Consider the following 7,233-nt stretch of genomic DNA (forward strand, 5'->3'; position numbering starts at 1 on the left):
CCAATTCTTTCTGGCCTGCCAAGTTTCAAAAGAGAGATCAGTCACGAGTCTTATAGGTCTCCCTTTATATGTGAGGGCACGTTTACCCCTTGCTGCTTTCAGAATTTTCTCTTTATCCTTGTATTTTGCCAGTTTCACTATGATATGTCGTACAGAAGATCGATTCAAGTTCCGTCTGAAGGGAGTTCTCTGTGCCTCTTGGATTTCAATGCCTTTTTCCTTCCCCACTTCAGGGAAGTTCTCAGCTATGATTTCTTCCAGTACCCCTTCAGCACCTTTCCCTCTCTCTTCCTCCTCTGGGATACCAATTATGCGTATAGTATTTCTTTTTAGTGTATCACTTAGTTCTCTAATTTTCCCCTCATACTCCTGGATTTTTTTATCTCTCTTTTTCTCAGCTTCCTCTTTTTCCATAACTTTATCTTCTAGTTCACCTATTCTCTCCTCTGCCTCTTCAATCCGAGCCGTGGTAGTTTTCATTTTGTTATGCATTTCGTTGAAAGCGTTTTTCAGTTCCTCGTGACTGTTCCTTAGTCCCTTGATCTCTGTAGCAAGAGATTCTCTGCTGTCAGCTACACTGTTTTCAAGCCCAGCGATTAATTTTATGGCTATTATTCTAAATTCACTTTCTGTTATATTATTTAAATCCTTTTTGATCAGCTCATTAGCTGTTGTTATTTCCTGGAGATTCTTCTGAGGGGAATTCTTCCGCTTGGTCATTTTGGATAGTCCCTGGCGTGGTGAGGACCTGCAGGGCACTTCCCCTGTGCTGTGGTGTATAAATGGAGTTGGTGGGCGGAGCCGCAGTCAGACCTGATGTCTGCCCCCAGCCCACCGTTGGGGCCACAGTCAGACTGGTGCGTGCCTTCTCTTCCCCTCTCCTAGGGGCGGGATTCACTGTGGGGTGGGGTGGGGTGGCCTGTCTGGGCTACTTGCACACTGCCAGGGTTGTGATGCTGGGGATCTGGCGTCTTAGCTGGGGTGGGTACCAAGGTGCACAGGGGCAGGAGGGGCAGGTTTAGCTTGCTTCTCCTTAGGTGATCCACTTCAGGAGGGGCCCTGTGGCAGCAGGAGGGAGTCAGATCCGCTGCCGGAGTTTTGGCTCCGCAGAAGCGCAGAATTGGGTGTTTGCGTGGAGCGAGCAAGTTCCCTGGCAGGAACTGGTTCTCTTTGGGATTTTGGCTGGGAGATGGGCGGGGGAGATGGCGCTGGCGCGCGCCTTTGTTCCCCACCAAACTGAGCTCTGTCGTCAGGGGGCTCAGCAGCTCTCCTTCCCTTTGTCCTCCAGCCTTCCCGCTTTCTGAGCAGAGCTGTTAACTTATGACCTCCCAGACGCTAAGTCGCGCTTGCTCTCGGAACACAGTCCGTCAGGCCCCTCTGCTTTTGCCAGCCAGACTCGGGGGCTCTGCTTGGCCGGCGAGCCGCCCCTCCGCCCCGGCTCCCTCCCGCCAGTCCGTGGAGCGCGCACCGCCTCGCCGCCCTTCCTACCCTCTTCCGTGGGCCTCTCGTCTGCGCTTGGCTCCGGCGACTCCGTTCTGCTAATCCTCTGGCAGTTTTCTGGGTTATTTAGGCAGGTGTAGGTGGAATCTAAGTGATCAGCAGGACGCGCGGTGAGCCCAGCATCCTCCTACGCCGCCATCTTCCCTCTCTCAAGAAAGGAACAATTTAAAAAAAAATTTAATGTTTATTTTTGAGAGACAGAGACACAATATGAACAGGGGAGGGGCAGAGAGAGAGAGAGACAGAATCCAAGTAGACTCTAGGCTCTGAGCTATCAGCACAGAGCCCTATGCAGGGCTCAAACTCACAGACCATGAGATCATGACCTGAGCTGAAGTTGGACACTTAACTGGCTGAGCCACCCAGGTGCACCAAGAAGGGAACAGTTTTAAATTCAAAGACTTGAAGCCTGATTCTAAGGGGCAAAAAGGGAGGGGCCAAGAATCTATCAGACTTTGAACTGAGTTTTGAGGTGCAAACATTTAAGGGTTGGGGGAAGGAAGGAAAGTAGCAGAGATGACAGAGACGGAGAGCTTGAACTGAAGAAGGAGAATCAGTATATTTAGAGTTATAGAAACTTAGAGATAATAGAGCTTGAATATTAAAGAGGAAACTTTCAGCAAAGAACCTTGTGTATAATTCAGTTGCCCCGGCATCCAGCACTGTCATTTATATAGGTTACTAATCTGGCTGCTGAGTTGTGAAATAAAGGTATGTTTCTTTTACCTACAAACTTAACTCCTAGATCATGACTATTCTGTTTCTGAAAGATTCTGATTTTCCTTTTTAACAGGTAAAAATTATTTAAATCATTGCTATATAACAACAAAACAGGAATACTCTCATCAAAGTCTTCATTAACATCACCTGTTGACTCTTCTTGCCAAGAACCTTTTCATAATTCTTTTTTTCCATGTGCCTTATCTCTTACATCCTGGGAACCAGAGCCAATGAAAAACCAAACAGGCAGACTTGGGGAAAACAAAAAACAAAAAACAAAACTAACTACCTTGTTATTTGTATAACGTTGAGATGATGGTATCTTGGTTACTGCCTGTTAACATCTCCAACTCTGTCATTTAGCACTCTAAAATCGCAAACGCGAATTAAGGCACACAGATGAGAGAGTAAAGAGAAAAATCAATCAACAAAATTTGGGAAACCTGAGGGTAATCTCACCAGGGAGTCTTTGCTGAAAACTTCACTGTTCTAATGAAAATAGTTTCTTGTTTCAGTAGTAAGGAAGGTGCTTTTCATGCTGAGGCCTCACTTAAAGATGGAAGATGATTGGCTAATTGCTTATATAATCTTATTACTTAAATTGATGGAAAAGCCATCTTTATTTTTGTTTTTAGATCCAATATAAATCAAAGTGGATGTAGTTGTCATTAATCAAATAGGTATGAGCTGAAAATTGTGCAAAATTTAATTAAAAGATGAGACAAGTGTATTCCTAGGTGGTTTTTTGCATCAGACTTATTGTCTTATGGTAGGAAATTAATTAAATGGCTCCTTCTAAACATATATGATATGATTTATTATAGAAAGGAGACCCTTCAAAAAGTGAGACAATGGGGAAATTAAAGCAAAATTTATATCATTACTAGAGCACTACATAACATACTGACAAATACCTACTTTATTTATTAGTCATTGTCTTTAATTGTGCACATAGCAGGTAGATGCCCAGATTCAGGATGTGAAGTTTGAAAATGCATATTTACTCTTGCAATTGTGTGCATATTTGAAGTGGGTTTTTCTGCACTACGGTCTGTGATAGCAAAGCAAAGCAACAGACTTGGTATAAACACTGACCTGCAGTCTAACTTCCACAAGAGCTAGAAGAGAATTTGTGGTTAGATAAACCAACTGTATAGATTGATAATATGTGGTAGTACATGTTAAAATTACCATTTTGTGATTTTTTTCTAAATCAAAGTACTTTTAATTTCCAGATAATAGTAAAAAGATATATTTTCATATTTGTCCAAAGAACATATGGGATACATAGGATGAGAGACATTTCTGGAATATTATCTTTTCTGGTATTTATGTATCAAACTGGTTTTGAAAACAATACCTGGCATATAAAGAGCAATCAATCAATATTTTTTCAATAATTGGCTGTGAAATGACTTAATCTTGCTGAATCCTGCTTTCCAGTGATTAGCTTTAGTGTTCTACTACCGTATTTATTTTACTTATTGCAGAGCAGACTATGAAACCTGGAAAAAGGAGATATGGGAAAAGTAATGGGACTCTTGGGGAAGCAAAGCTGTACTACATAATCCTATTTAAGACTATGCATGGAAGTTTGGGTAAGACCATTTATAAAAGAGTGGGCAACAGAAAAACTATAAGCTTGGGAGCTACAGAGCTCATGAAAGCAATAACATTTGTGGCTGAATTTATGCATCAGGTTTCTGGGCTTGTTTAGCCATTGTTCATCTGTAATACAGATGAAAGCTTTGCTGTTCTGGTTGACTTAGGTCTAAGGTGGCTTGGAGATAGGCTTTCTTAGCCCCCTAGCTTCCTCTATGACAGGCATGGAGGACTCTGAAAGGCAATGTTTGAAAAGGACTGCATTAACAATAAGTGGGCTACAAGGAACACAAATATTTGCTGACTGACAGATTGAAGTTATAAGTCCATGAGTAGACTCATCTATCTGATGAGATGTTGAAGAAGAAGAAGAAGAAGAAGAAGAAGAAGAAGAAGAAGAAGAAGCAGCAAAGATGATGATGATGATGATGATTCTGATAAAACACTTCTTTTTTTTAAAAATTTTTTTTCAACATTTATTTATTTTTGGGACAGAGAGAGACAGAGCATGAACGGGCGAGGGGCAGAGAGAGAGGGAGACACAGAATTGGAAACAGGCTCCAGGCTCTGAGCCATCAGCCCAGAGCCCGACGCGGGGCTCGAACTCACGGACCGCGAGATCGTGACCTGGCTGAAGTCGGACGCTTAACCGACTGCGCCACCCAGGCGCCCCTGTGATAAAACACTTCTTGAATGCTCTCTATGTGCGAGGTATTTTTCCACGTGCTATTATTTATTTAATCCTCCCATTGAACCAATAAATGAGATACTATTATCATTTCCATTTTACAAATGAAGACACTGAATCACAGAGTGGTTAAGCAACTTGCTCAAGATCACAGAACTAATAAGTGATTATAATCGTGGGTACATCTTATTGATTACTGTTAATATAATGAATAGATAATTGATTAATGTGATGAATTAATTACTTATCTTTATATCTAGATATCTATATCTACATCTGTATCTCTACCATGTGCCTCATAATGTGAAACATATAGTATAAATCCAAGAAAAATAAAACATAGTTCGCCCTTTGAAACACATACAGTTTTATTTGAAAGATGCACTTGCACATAATACTACTTGATTCTACATTTGTTTAAGTGCTTTGTTTAATAGAGCAATTAAGGGCAGTAAGAGATCAGAGATTACTTGTTGAGATCACTGTATCCTGGAATGATTATTAAAGTCTTTGTTTAGAATATGGACTAAAATCAAAAGGTGTAGGATGGGTAATAAGGATAAGATAATTTTCTAGGTTGATAAAAAAAAATGAGGAAAGACATGGATACTGTATATGCAAGTACCCGTATCGAGATAGATGTGAAATTAGGATTTGGGTTGGACAATTGAAAAGTTGGATTGGAATGATGATACAGGTTTTGGAGGGTATCTTAGCTCAGGCTGCTGTTAACCAAATATCAAAGACTGGGTGGCTTAAACAACAAACATTTATTTCTCATAGTTGTGGAAGATGGAAAGTCCAATAATGTGCTGGTGTATATGGTATCTGGAGAGAGCCTGCTTCCTGGCTTACAGATGGCCATCTTCTCACATCCTTGTATGGCAGGCAGCAGAGAGAGAAGCAAGGCCTCTTGTATCTTTTCTTATAAGGGCACTAGTCCCATTAGAGCTCTACCCTTGTGACCCATTACTTCCCCAAAGGTCCCATCTTCAAATACTGTTACACTGGAGACTTAGGTTTCAACATAAATTTTGGGGGGACACAAACATAAGTCCATAACGGAGAGCCTTGAATACAGGGAACAGAGTGTATGTTGTACTTTGAAACTCATTGTGCATGTTGTTGAGAAAACAAAGTAGGAGATGGAAGCGGTCTAATGGCAGCAGTGCTATAGCAGGATTAATATGCTGTTGGATACAAGACAAATTAGTACAGGGACTGAGTAGGCCTTGAACTAAGAAAATCTGTTTCCTCAGGAGGTATTGCAATAATTCAGGAATGGGTTAATGAGCATCCAAATTAGAGTCATGACAATGGGAATAAAAATGAGGGGGGAGAGAGGATCAGGAGAACATTTTGTGGCTGAATTCAGTCACTTACATTTGGCTGCAGGTTAGAATGCTCATGGTGAATGTTTGCTGAATATTTTCTGAAGCGCAAAAACAACTTTGTGATATGGGAGTAGAATACAGTGGCTGCTGGCCGCAGATTGTTCAGCTTGTTGCAGCTCTAAATTACTGAACAAATACCTTACAACAGGAAACTTGGGTGTTCGACATAAAATATGTAAAAGTGAGACAGAGGAGACTTGGTACTCTCAAAAAATAAATATGAGCAATTTAATAGTAAGAGAATTTGGCACAAAGAACTTAATTGGAAGTCAGACAATTCACCTGCATGGATCATCTACGATATGCATGTCTAATTATGCTGCTAGAGATGAACTCACTTTGAAAAACCGACCAAAGCATTTTTCATGTGTCAGAGATATATTTATCTTCAACTTTATGGATTTTATACATGAAATCGTTTTAACGATTAGTGGCAAATTACTGTAATTAGAATACTATACTTCCATAAATTTCACTGGAAAAAATTTTGGGGGTGTTAGTAACCATTCCATTTTATATGATACGAATATCATAGGATAGCAGAAGGTGGCAAACTTTTCCAAGGGAAATATCTTGCTAGCCTGAAATTCAGCAAATGCTATAAATGCATAGGTGTCAAAGTGTGTGCTACATGTTTTCTACTATAATATTTAATTAATGCCTTAACTGCTGTCAGAAGCAGCACGTATTTCATCTCTTTGACTACATTAGAACCCAAAGCAATTTAATTTCTGGGTAGTTTATGCTGAAAATTAAGGGATGACATTTGTCCTATGGGATAAACTAATAGGAAAGAGGGTAGTGATGTGCACTGTCTATGGACCTGTGAATGTGCTTGGCATTATATAATTGCCATGCACGGTTTCCCTTCATAGCTCTGGAGGGTCATCATAGCTGACTCAGGGGGCTGGTGAGGAATAAAAAGAGAAAGGAGAACCTTCCCCATGTATCCTACAGAAGAGCTGAAAGGTGAAGAGATTAACGGCTAGTGTTTGTGTCTCAACATGAATTTCCCTCTCTGTTCCAACACTGTTGAGAGTTATAATATAGCTGGCTCACACCCTCTTCTCCATTTACCTCCTTGTTTCATCATCCCCACACTCTTCAAGGTTGGAGGATGAGGCCAAGGATTTTTTTTTTTTTTTTTTTTTAACTTTCAGGCACTCTCTCAGCTCTGTGGTCAGAGGGTGGAGAGGAGGGAATCAAGCCAACTTAAATCTGGGTTGGGAAGGACACCTAACCTAGCTTTGGGGTCTTCTCATCTCTTCATTGCCTCTCCTTTTCTTTTCTTCTGTTTTCTTTTCTTTCTCTTTTCTCTTTTCTTTTCTT

The sequence above is a fragment of the Herpailurus yagouaroundi genome, unplaced genomic scaffold, assembly GCF_014898765.1.
Source record: "Herpailurus yagouaroundi ecotype Mexico unplaced genomic scaffold, PumYag 162, whole genome shotgun sequence".
In the NCBI taxonomy this organism is placed as follows: Eukaryota; Metazoa; Chordata; class Mammalia; order Carnivora; family Felidae; genus Herpailurus; species Herpailurus yagouaroundi.